A 12,937-nucleotide genomic window follows, 5' to 3' on the forward strand; every position below is an offset into this window, starting at 1 on the left:
AGATACTACAGTAATCTTTTTTTTTTTTTTGGTCTTGCCATGCAGCATGTGAGATCTTAATTCCCTGACCAAGGATAGAACCCTCACCACCTGCTTTGGAAGCATGGAGTCTTATCCACCGAATCACCAGGGAAGTCCCCACATTTTAAAGGTAGGGGAAGTGAGGCAGAGTAGCCCGAAGGAAAGGTAAACCAGGTCTGCCTCGTTCCAGAGTGAATCCCTTAGCTACAGTGCCTCTTAGCTGTCCTCCTCCTGCCCGGGTCCAGGGAACTCAACTCTGAGCAACTTGGCTGGAGAAAGCAAGTTCTAGTTCCCCCCTGGGCTAAGAAACAGTATCTCTGGGCTGAATCCTGACTCAAGAGGAAACAGAAGCCTACAAGTCCTGCCTCCACTGCCTCCACAAGGGCCCTCCGGGCTAGTTCCCTGAGGAGCCTGGTGGGGAGGAGGGTCACCTTGCCCCCATCACTGCCCATCTTGTACCAGAGTCTCAGGAGTCAGACTTCAAGCCGCACTGCCTCTCTCTTGCTGCTGCACACAGAGCCAGCCCACAGTCAGGGCTGGCTTCCTGGGCACGTAACCTGGGCAGTCGCACAGGGGCCCAGGCTCAGTCTAACGCCCAAGTGCTGCCATCTTGTAAGCCTTGATATATATATATATTTTTAACTTAAAAAAACGTTTACTAATGTCTATTCCCACTTAGGCTACAGTCCATGGGGTCGTGAAGAGTCGGACACGACTGAGCGACTTCACTTTCACTTTTCACTTTCATGCATTGGAGAAGGAAATAGCAACCAAATGGCAACCCACTCCAGTATTCTTGCCTGGAGAATCCCATGGACAGAGGAGCCTGGTGGGCTACAGTCCATGGGGTCTCACAGAGTCGGACACAACTGAGTGACTTCACTTTCCATTGTTCTTGCCTGGAGAATCCCAGGGATGGCGGAGCCTGGTGGGCTGCCGTCCATGAGGTCGCACAGAGTCAAACATGACTGAAGCAACTTAGCAGCAGCAGCAGCAGCAGCATTCCCACTTAAACATAGCCCTGTCATAAAGGGAAGAAAGGGAAAGGGAAGTTGCTCAGTTGTGTCCGACTCTTTGCGACCCCATGGACTGTAGCCCACCAGGCTCCTTTGTCCATGGGATTCTCCAGGCAAGTGTACTGGAGTGGGTTGCCATTTCCTTCTCCAGGGGATCTTTCTGACCCAGGAATTGAGCCCAGGTCTCCGGCATTGTAGGCAGACGCTTTCCGTCTGAGCCACCAGTCAAGCCCCCAAAGGCTGGCTTGTCAGGAGTGGGATAAAAGAAACTTTAAATATAAGCATTTGCAATTTTTTTATAATTTCACATATGTGTTCATGAAATCATAATGAAATTGATCTGGTAATCCATAATATTTTCAGGTTGTAAACTGCAGAGGCTATATATGAGATAGGTGATTTCAGAAATGCAAGGAAGGAGTTTGGGAGGGAGGAAGAAAAGAAGAAAGGAGATAAGGTCTTTGAAAACAGAGTTTTCTGTGGAATCTCTTGAAAACATCTGGCATTCCAACCACAAGTATGAAGTTTGCCTTATCAGGCTTTGTTCTACCCAACAATTTTAGCTTCTAGATACTACAGTAATCTTTTTTTTTTTTTGGTCTTGCCATGCAGCATGTGGGATCTTAGTTCCCTGACCAAGGATAGAACCCTCACCACCTGCTTTGGAAGCATGGAGTCTTATCCACCGAATCACCAGGGAAGTCCCCACATTTTAAAGGTAGGGGAAGTGAGGCAGAGTAGCCCGAAGGAAAGGTAAACCAGGTCTGCCTCGTTCCAGAGTGAATCCCTTAGCTACAGTGCCTCTTAGCTGTCCTCCTCCTGCCCGGGTCCAGGGAACTCAACTCTGAGCAACTTGGCTGGAGAAAGCAAGTTCTAGTTCCCCCCTGGGCTAAGAAACAGTATCTCTGGGCTGAATCCTGACTCAAGAGGAAACAGAAGCCTACAAGTCCTGCCTCCACTGCCTCCACAAGGGCCCTCCGGGCTAGTTCCCTGAGGAGCCTGGTGGGGAGGAGGGTCACCTTGCCCCCATCACTGCCCATCTTGTACCAGAGTCTCAGGAGTCAGACTTCAAGCCGCACTGCCTCTCTCTTGCTGCTGCACACAGAGCCAGCCCACAGTCAGGGCTGGCTTCCTGGGCACGTAACCTGGGCAGTCGCACAGGGGCCCAGGCTCAGTCTAACGCCCAAGTGCTGCTGTCTTATAAGTCTTCGTTGTTTTGTTTTGTTTTTTCACTAAAAAAATGTTTACTAATGTCTATTCCCACTTAAACATAGCACTGTCATAAAAGAAACTTTAAATATAAGCATTTGCAATTTTTTTATAATTTCACATACATTTTCATGAAATCATAGTGAAGTTGATCTGGTAATCCATAAGATTTTCAGGTTGTTAACTGCAGAGGCTATATATGAGATAGGTGATTTCAGAAATGCAAGGAAGGAGTTTGGGAGGGGGGAAGAAAAGGAGAAACGAGATAAGGTCTTTGGAAACAGAGTTTTCTGTGGAATCTCCTGAAAACTTTTCTGGCATTCCACCTTGGAAAGATATTTTGGTAAATAGTCAGAATGTTTGAAAGTCTAGATTTTGAAAGAGGGGCCCCACACTTTCATTTTGCACTGGGCCCGGCGAATAATGTAGCAGGACCTCTCACAACATCGAGGATGCTCAGAGCTGATGGGGTCCCACCCCATCACTGTACAAATGAGGAAACCAAGGCCAGGGAGAGGAAGTGTCTTGGCTGAGGCTAGGTAGGGCAGCAGTTCAGGTGGGGTGGCGGTAGGAAGGGGTCGGTGGTTCAGGACCAGGTTGTCGGGGCTATGCCATTTCGCAGCTGCACTGTGGCGGCTCCGCAACTTCTTTCTCTCTAAGCCCTGGGGCCCAACCTGGGGACCCCCATGACAGCTCTGCTGAGTTCAGCCCTGACCTCCTGGTGGGGACTCCTTCCCCATGGCCCCTAGACCACATCAAATAATAACCCCTTTCTGGCCAGCTTTCAGCCCAGGATGGAAATCTAGGTGTGGGGATGGAGGTGGGAGAAGTTGCTTCCCATACCCACCCCATGCTCACCCCAGGGTCTGTCTATTCTGCACTCTGATGGAGCCTGGATACCTCACCAAGGGAGGGGTCCTGGAGCCAGGAGAGAAGCCACTCCTGGCTGTGCCAACGACCCAGCTGGTCTAATTCTTCCCACCACCTCTACCCTCAGCTTCAAGGAAGCCCCATAAGAGCACAGTCCTAGGGAACATCAGATTCCCGGGTCCGCTTCTTAGCCCTATCTACCCAGTCCCTTGTTATCCTCTTTTTTACAATCACAAGCAAGTCAAATCAACTTATTATTAAAGAGTCAGACACGACTGAGTGACTGAACTGAACTGAACTGAATGTGTGTAAGGCACTAAGGATATATCCCCAAGCCTCTGCTCCCCCAGCACCCCCCACCTCTTCTCACCCCCACAGTCTCCAGCCTTCTTTCCGTCCACCCAACCCAATCCCCTTTAACCCCTTACCCAGTGCCTCCTGGGTTTCCTCCTCCTGTCCGACTAGTGCTGGAATACTCAGCTGAGTACTGAACACAATGGCCTGACCCCCTCATTCTGCCCCCTCCTCGGGGCAGAGCAAGCGCCAGACAATGGACCGCCCCCTCCATTCTGAACTGTCAGCGCTTCGGCTCCCTTACCTGGAGCTTGGATATGCTGCTGCGTCTCCCTCCCTCTGGAATGCCAGGCTTCCGGTCTCCCAGTGCCTTCGTCCCTGCCACACCCCCACCCCCCACCCCCAGCCCCATCCCGCCTCACTGGTCCTCAGTCACCATGGCAACTGCATCTCTAAGTGGGAGGGACTAGAATCTCCCCATATTCTTCCTCCTCCTACTCGTGTCCCCCTGCGCCCCACCTTCTGTGGCTCCTGAATCCACATGTGTGGAGGACGCAGGGCTCTGGATGTCGGGGGAGGTAGGAGGGGGAGCACACTAGCCTCTGGGGGTCCTTGCTCATCTCCCTTGCCCACTGTCAGGCAGACATCACGAGGCAGATGTTCCCCAGCTTGGTTCAGAGGATTAGTTGAGGCCAATTCTCCTTTATGGTCAGTTTCTCTGGGTTTTCCCCCTTCCTTCAGGAGCTCTGTATATGTAAAGGGTTCACCCCCGGATGCTGGCCAGCCTGACATCAGGCAAACTGAGTTTGTCAGCGAGGATGCAAATGAACACCCAAATCCCTATGCAAATAAGCCAAGAGGCAGGGTCTCTGTCAAGAAGCTTAAGAAGCTGTCTCCTACTAATATTATCCTGCCCTGCACGGCAAGGGCTCCACTGCCAGGCTCAAGTTCTGTGTTTATTTCTAAGCCACTGTACTAAGATGCCAGAAGCCTTTGGCTAACCCCCTGAGACCTAGTAGAAGAAGAAAGTTTGTGCTATAAGAGGAGGGACGGAGGGTAGACTTCAGAAAGGACTTTCCAGAGGATCAGACCAGATAGGAATTGAAAGAGACAAGCCTAGGCTGGATTCTTTCCTATTTTGAGGCAAGCAGGGGTCTGGGCAGAAGCTTTGGAAGCTGGGCCTGGTGTCCTCTACTAGCCCTGATCCTGAGCCACTATTTACCAGAGCTGCCTCCTGTCCCGGCTGGGCCTCACTTCTTCACTGGAAAAATGAGGAGTTGAAAAAGCCCCTTCTAGGGGATCTCCCTGGCGGCCAGTGGGTAAGACTCTGCACTTGCGCTGCAGGGGACAGGGCTGCGACTCCTGGCTGGGGGACTCAGATCCTATATGTCACACGGCCAAAAACAGGGAAACAAAAAGCCCATTCTCGAATGGTCTGTCCTGGTCTGTGGGAAGACTGTGAAAAGAGGCACCATGGGGCTGGAAAGCAGAGGCCCTGGATCCTGGGCCTGGATCCCTATAACTTGCTGTGTGATCTTAGGCAGGGCACCTGCCCTCTCTGATTCACATAAGTAAAATGATGGCTTTTCAGCTTACCTGGGAGCAGCTTGGCTCATCTCTAGATTTAGTATGTTTACAAAGAAGGAAGTGAGTGTTCTGGTGCCGGTCCAGGGCAGAGAGTTTCACAGGCCAGATGTGGTTCCCCTTAAGGTCTGGTTTGGGGTAGTGGGTGAGCATTTCCGCCTGGGGCAGGGCAAGAAGGGCATGTGTAGAAAGCAGAAGTGGACTAAGCAGAGATGCTGTCACATCCCCCACCACTTCCTGACACGCCACCCTCTGTACCCTCAGCCGTGAGGCCCTGGGGATTCAGAGAAAGCCAAAGGATTCTTCCTGAGGCAGGAGGCAGACGGGCCCCTCAGGCCCACGATAGGAAATCCATTCCATATGGACTGAAATTCCAAGAAGAAAGTAACAGGACAGTTAAGAGAGGAGGCTGGGCCCTGCCCAGACTACATATCACTCATCTTTAGGGCACCTGTCTGACCACGCATCCACAGAAAGGCTCCTTGGAGATCATGGGGAATAATGCTAAGGGATGGCCTACCCATAGGCCTTTGCGGTAGAGTCCATCTTGACCAAGAGATGCATGGGCAAACGTGGAAGGATCCTGAGATATATGAAATATGGACTGTGAACCAGGCAAATCACAATGATTGGCCAAACGAAAACCAGAAGAAATACCCCATAAAAATAATTCCAGCTATCACGAGGGCGCGACTCAGGGACTCTCCCTCTGAGTCTGCCCATGTGTATATCCAAACATACTGTACTCTTTTCCTCCAAATAAACACTTTACTAGCCTCACTGCTTTCCAGCCTTGTGGGAATTCTTTTCTGCAAAGCTTGTCCCTGACCACTGGTCTAGTGGCTAGGATTTGGTGCTCTCATCTCTGTGATCTGACCTCAATCTCTGGCCGGGGAACTAAAGCCCAACTTCAAGCCACTGCAGGCCAAGGCCACTCGAAATCACTCTCCCCCAGGATTGGGACACACAGCAAGAGAGGAAGAAATGATTTGGAATCAAGGTGGCAGGGGCTAAAAGACACTGAAATTGAGCTAGGGCTTGACTGCAGAGCCTACACCTGGGGGTGTCCTTGGGCCCCTGCCCCAATGCTTTCCCTTTTGGGGGCGTTGGTCCCAATCCCTGTAGCAGAATTGGAAGAGACTACATTTCCATTTCTGAAGAGGGAGGAAAGTAGGGGAAGTCTACAGTCCCCCCTCTGCTTCTTTCCAGGTTGCCCAGCTGGGCTTCAGGGAACCCTCTCCTGGTTGTGACGTGGAACTCAAAACTTCCAGGAAGGAGCTAAGTTGCCCCATGAGGGAACAAAGACTTAGTCTCTGGAGGTAGCTCTGGCTGCCGTTAGAAATTTACGGGGGTGAGCGGGACACCCGAGTCCCCTGTCTAGCTCTTGGGAGTAGAGAAGGAAGGAGGTGCTTTCTGCAGCCTCACCTCCACTTCTCCAGCCGGGGCACACGATCCTACTGACTCTGGTTTGCTTAGTCTCAGTTTCCCCATCTGTGGGAAGACAGGGTGTCAGGGCCCTATGTCCTTAATTGAAGGAGGGGCAGGAAGTGATTGGACAGAGGTTAGCAAATGACAGTCCCAGGAAAATGAGATGAGGAGTGAAGGGTGAGGAAACGCAGGCATCCTGTCCCCCTAGGCTCTGTCCCTCAAGATCCCTGGGGTTACCCTTCCCCCACTTTGAGGCCGGAGGACCACCCAGAGGGCCCCTTAAGTTATCCATTGAAGTTGGCACACCGATATTCCATGTCCACAGGGCTAGGAAACTGACATCCCACACACCCCCATCCCACCCCAGGGGCCGAGGTCCTCCTTCCCCACCACCTTCAAGCCTTACCCCCAGCCCAGCAGTGCAGACCCTAACCCAGGCGTCCAAGACTTCCAGCAGAGTCTGTACCGGGCAGGGGGCGGAGCAGAGGCAGGCAGGGAGGGGGAGGGGTTGGGGACCCTGCCAGCCCCCTCCGATGTCCCAGTTCCCAGGCAGCTCTTAAAGGGACCAAGGAGAATTAGCTAGGGGCAGCTTAAGGGGGTAGGTGTAGAGGAAACTGGGTGGTGGGGAGAGGATTAGGTCTGCCAGGGATAGGAGGACCAAAGTAGGGGGCCTGACACATCCCCTCTTCCTCCAGAAACCCCCAGACTCTTCAGTCTAGCCTTTTCCTCATCCCTTGTGACCCCCATTTTGGCCACCCAGCTTATGACTACCACTTCCTCAAATCCTGGCCCCTATTTTTCCTTGGGTCCTTGCCCACTTCCTCCCCCCTTCCCCATATTCATGCCACCCCAGTCTCCGGTGGGAGCTGCCAGCTGGCACTGACTGGTACTAAGCACGGAGACTCAGCCCAAGGATTGTAAGGGCCCGAGGCCTGGCCCAGAGGGGGCAGGGAGGCCAGCGCCTAGAGTCCATCCAGGTTGGCCGGGGTGGGTGGGGAACAAGAGGCACCCTCCCCTCTCAGCTGCCTTCTAAGTCTTGCTTCCTCCACCCCCCTGGCTGGGCAGGGGGCACCGAGGCATTGGAGAGACTAAGAGACAAAGGGTCCTGTCTCAGCCGCTCCCTCTCCTGATCCCTGACAGGCTGTCAGGGTGGTGACACGGAAAAGGAAAATGGCTTAGCCAGTTACTTCTGGGCCTGGAGGGGCAGGGGGCAGCTGAGAGACACACACATATAAGGAGAGGGGGAAAGAAGTGGGAACTGAAAGACATCAGTGAGCCAGCAGAAAACCTCAGCGCTCATATCACTGCTCTGCTCAAAAATACCCCCTGGCTCCCCAGGGTCCTGGGAATTAATTTCAGGCTCCCTGATGGTGTTCCAGGCCTCCTCTCATCCCTTCAGCCTGGGAAGGCTCGGCCCAGTCCACCTGGACTCTGCCTTTCCTCAAGTATCGGTTTATTATGTTTTCTGTATCCTTTTTTCTTATTCTTTTGTTTTTCTTCTTTTTTTAAATGAGAAAAAAATAAAAAATATTTTTTAAAATGAGAAAAAATTCATTTTTAGTCTTTTTCAAGTTTTGGTTTAAATTGCATCCCCTACCTGGGATGGTGTTTCTTCTCATTTCTACCTGGTAGAAAACTTCCCACCTTGCCATGCCCTTCTCCCAAAGGATCCCTTCCTCTGCAAAGTCCTCCTGGGTCCTCCCACAGTATTCTGAGTTGCCTCACTGTCTTCTGGGAATCAGGAGTCCTAGGCTCCTCCAGCAGTGAACCGGGTGACTTCAGGTAAACCTCTCGTTCCTCTGGGTCTCTGCTGCCTTGCTTAAAACGGGACTACTAATAGCCTGCCCCCTAGTGGCGATTGTGCAAATTGGTTCTATCGCTTTGGAAGCAATTCGGCTGGAGGTCTCAGGTTCTCCAAAAGTGCTCACACTGAGTCTATTTCTGAGTCTATGAATTTACAAATACTTATAAAGCACCTACTATGTTGTCAGACACTTCACTAGGTACTGGAGATTCAGACAGACAAAAACACCTGCCCTCAGATGTATGTCTTCAGGTATGGAAGATAGATGATGAACAGATACACACAAGAAATACGGGCAGTGAAAGTGAAGTTGCTCAGTTGTGTCCAGCTCTTTGCGACCCCATGGACTGTAGCCTACCAGGCTTCTCTGTCCATGGGATTTTCCAGGCAAGTGTACTGGGGTGGGTTGCCATTTCCTTCTCCAAGGGATCTTCCCGTCCCAGGGATCGAACCCAGGTCTCCCTCACTGTAGGCAGGATGAGCCAGCAGGAAAGCCTGAAATAAGTGCAGTGATGTTAAATGCACTAGAGAAAAAATAAACCAGGGAGGGTGGCTCGGAAATCGTCAGGCTGAGAATGAGAAGGAGTGTGTGCGTGCTCAGTTGCTTAGTCGTGTCCAAGTCTTTGTGACCCCATGGGCCCCGCCAGCCTCCCTTGTCCAAGGGATTTTCCTGGCAAGAACACTGGAGTGGGTTACCATTTCCTTCTCCAGGGGATCTTCCCAACCCAGGGATTGAACCCATATCTCCTGAATCTCCTGAGCTGCAAGCAGACGCCTTCTCACTGAGCCACCGGGGATATCCACGAGCAGGAGGATGCTATTTCATTAAATTTGGTCAAGGGAAGTTTTACTGGGGGTGGGAGGGAGGTGATATTTGAATAGAGACCTGAAGAAAGTGAGGGAACAAGCAAGCAGATATTTGATCGGGAAAGTGGTCCAGGCAGAGGGAACCACTTGTGCAAGTATCCTGAGGCAGGCGTGCGCTTGGTGTGTTCTAGGGAGTGTCTGGGTAGTCACTGAAGTTGCGTGGAGTAACCATGAGGGAGAGCAGGGGGAGACGGGCTGCAGGAGTTGCCACGCCTGGCTTTGCATGCCATTTTGAGAACTTTGGCTTCTACACTGAGGGCTTTGGAAAGGCTCTGGAGGGTTTTGAGCAGAGGAGTGACTCAACTATTAAAGGACCACTCTGCTACTGTGTGGAGAATGAAGTGTACGGAGCACAGGCAGGAGACCGGTTAGGAAACTGATCCATAACCCAGACAGGAGATGGTGGTGGTGGTGGTGGTGGTGAGAATGAACTGGATTCCAGATATATCTTCAAGATGGAGTTGGCAACATTCACTAATGCACTGAACTCGAGGTATGAGAGGACAAAAGGAGTTAAGGACGAGCTCCAGGGTTTTTGACCTGAGCACCTGGAAAGAAGGGTGGTCATTGGCTGAAGTGGAGGAAATTATAGGCAGAGCAGGTAAGAGTCCATCAAGAATGGAACAGAGGGGTAGAAACCAGCATATCAGTTCGGGACATACTCACTTTCAGATGCCATTTGACTTCAAGTGAGTATTCAGGCCCTGGGTCAGGGCACAGGAATAAGCTAAAGATTTATGGAGGGCGTTTAAAGTTGTGAACCTGGAGGAAGATTCTCAGGGCCTAAGCGCAGACAGAGGAGAGAGGATTGAATGCTAGGTCACTTTCTCTGTCAGGGGTCAGGGAGAAGAGGATGATTCAGCAATACTGGCTGAGCAGTGACAAGCAGGGCCAAAGGAGCTGAAGGCTGAGAAGTGGCCGCTGGGTTAGCAGTACGCAGGTCACAAGGACCTTGCCAAAGCAGTCTTTTTGAAATGAAGGAGGAAGCAGGTCAGCAGCTGAGAGTTAGGAGAGGAAGTTTGAAGAGAGAGGAGAGGTGTGAAATGGTCATCTGGAGAAAAGGATGACTGAGTTCAAAACAGCAATAGCAGGGGAGGAAGTCCCAGGGGTGTGTGGTCATGAATTTAAAGTAAGATTCTGTGCTAAGAAACTACCTGAAATATTTACAGAAAAGTGATTCACTGCTTCATTATTTACAATCATAAAATTGAGAATTAATCTAAATATCCGGGGGAGGGGGTGGTTAAATGAAGTGCTGTCTATTCATTCAGCCACTAAAAATGGCTGTAAAATATCTGCAAAACACATGACTTGATAGCTGTAGATAGATAAAATTAAGAGAAAAATCTTTCTCCCTGATCTTAAGAACTGATATGAGAAAGATCCTGCCAATAGAAAGATGGGCAAAAGGGATAGAAATATGTTATTCACACCAGAAGAAAAGTAAATAACCAATGTATGTGGATGGAAAAAAATGTTCGACTTCTCTTCAAAGAAATGCAATCTGAAACACTAATGAACTGCAACTGTTTTCCTAACAGGATGGCAAAGATTAAAACTGACAAAAATCCTGGTGTTGGGAAGAGTTTGGGGGCAAAGTGGGCTCTGCTGCAGGTGAGAATGGTAAGGACCCAGTTTCTCTGGGTTACACTTAGCAATATTATCAATAGCCTTTATAACATGTATACCTTTGATTCAGCTAGTTCCCTTCTTGGAATTTATTTCATTGACATGCCCAGAGATGTGTGCAAAGATACCCTGTTCTAGGACACATTACTTATAAGAACCAGGAGAAAACTGTAAATATATGTATATAAGTTGAACAAAAAAATGCTTGAAGGCCTCCCCCCATGGTATTCACAGAGGTTATCTCTGAGTAGAGGAAGTATAGATGGTTATTATTTTTTTTCTTGTTCTACCTTCTCTATAATGATCAAGTATTACTTTAGTTAGTGTCTGTTAATGAAAGTTGCTCAGTCGTGTCCACCTCTTTGTGACCCCATGGACTGTACCGCTAGGCTCCTCTGTCCATGGAATTCTCCAGGCAAGAATACTGGAGTGGATGGCAATTCCCTTCTCCAGGAGATCTTCCCACCCAAGGATCAGGAACTCAGGTCTCCCGTATTGCAGGCAGCTTCTTTACCATCTGAGCCACTAGGGAAGCCCCAAGTATTACTTACACGATAGGAAAAGAGTCGATGCTATTTAAAAATAACCCATATGGGGGAATTCCCTGGTGGTCCAGTGGCTAAGACTCTGTGCTCAGTGACAGGGGGCCCGGGTTCAATCCCTGGTCGGGGAACTAGATCCCACACGCTGCAACTAAGACCTGGCACAGCTAAATAAGTTAATTAAAATAATTTATAATTTAACTTAGAAAATGAAAATAATGCTTATAAACTTTGAAATAACATCGGGAAGTGCTGATGCATGTCAACCGAGTAAAGCAGAATTAAAGTTTAAACCACGGTGAGATCTTAAGTATGTAAAGTGTATGTTCAGGGGGAAAAAAAAATCTGAAGGAAGATCCATCAGGAGGTTCCCTCTGGGTGACTGAAAAGGAATGGGTTCGTTTTTCTCTCCTTTTCGTAATTACTTGTGTTTTTTCCGTTTTACTACAGAGTATGCGTTACACGTTAAGAAGAATGACCAAATCGTTAATAGTCACGTGCGGTCCGCTGAGTCACATGAGGTAACCACGTGTGTGACGCACCCGCTGGGCGGAGCTGGAGCTACCAATTCGCCTGCGCGGTCAGCTTGCCCCGGGTTTCGTGGACCTGCCTTGCCCTCTGCCTCGCTCAAGAGCAGGGACGCTGCCTGCTAGCCCGGCCCTCAGTGCTTCCAGCGCGGAGCCCCGCAGTGTTCAAGCTGCCCGGGAACCCACGCCGTGAGCGGGGCTCTGGCGCCCCCAGGTGTCAAGTCTGGGAAGTCCATATGGGCTGTCCCATTTAGAAAAGACGGGAACTCCATTGACGCCCAAGTCCCATATTCCCTGGGACCCCTGAGTCCTTGCCTGGGACTGAGAGAGAAAGGATTTCCTTCTTCAGAACCACCCTCCCCAGATAAGGACCGCTTCCTCAAGTCCATGCCCTATCCTCTCCGCATCCCTTTCCCAGAGGCACCTGGCTTGAGCCCCTAGGTAACCAGGACTTTCCAGCAGGACTTCAGAGGTTTTTCTGATCTCATTCATTTTGCTTTCTCCAGTTCTTTTTCCCACAGCCCCAGGCATGCTCTTTTTCTCACAACTTTTGACTGCAGGCTCAACTCATCTGCCCCAGGGAACGCAAACTTATATTTTACCATCACTGTTTTGTTTTGTTTTTTCCCAGAAGGGGAGCATAATGTCACAGAAGCAGGGGTCTGCAGCCAGGACCCTGGGTTCTCTCTGCCATCTAGTAACTGTATGGTCTTGTTAACTCTGAGCCCCCATTTCCAGGGACAAAGGGGACAATAACCACCTGTGAAGACAGCATGAGGGTCAAATGAAATAGCGCAGAGATGCATTGGAACCTATAAAGGGCCAGAGAGGGGTTGGTCCCTGTAGCTCATTTTCCCTGCTTGAGGTCCTTTCCCTCAGTCTGGTTTCCCCATTCCCCTACATTAGAGGCCTCCCCCTGAGGCTCCGACTCCACCTGACCTATCCCTTTGTCCCCAGCAGTCCACTGGAGTGTAAGATCCCTGAGAACACTGAGTACACGGTCTTGTCCATTTCCCTGTCTCTGAGGTGAGCACAGTCTGGCGCAGACGGACATTAACTGCATGCTTGCAAAGTCAGTCCTGCCCCTTTCCTGCTAACTCCCTCCTCCCCATCTGTCCTTGCCCCGGGTCCTGAGACGTCACCGTC

This window comes from Budorcas taxicolor, chromosome 3, assembly GCF_023091745.1.
Source record: "Budorcas taxicolor isolate Tak-1 chromosome 3, Takin1.1, whole genome shotgun sequence".
Lineage (NCBI taxonomy): Eukaryota > Metazoa > Chordata > Mammalia > Artiodactyla > Bovidae > Budorcas > Budorcas taxicolor.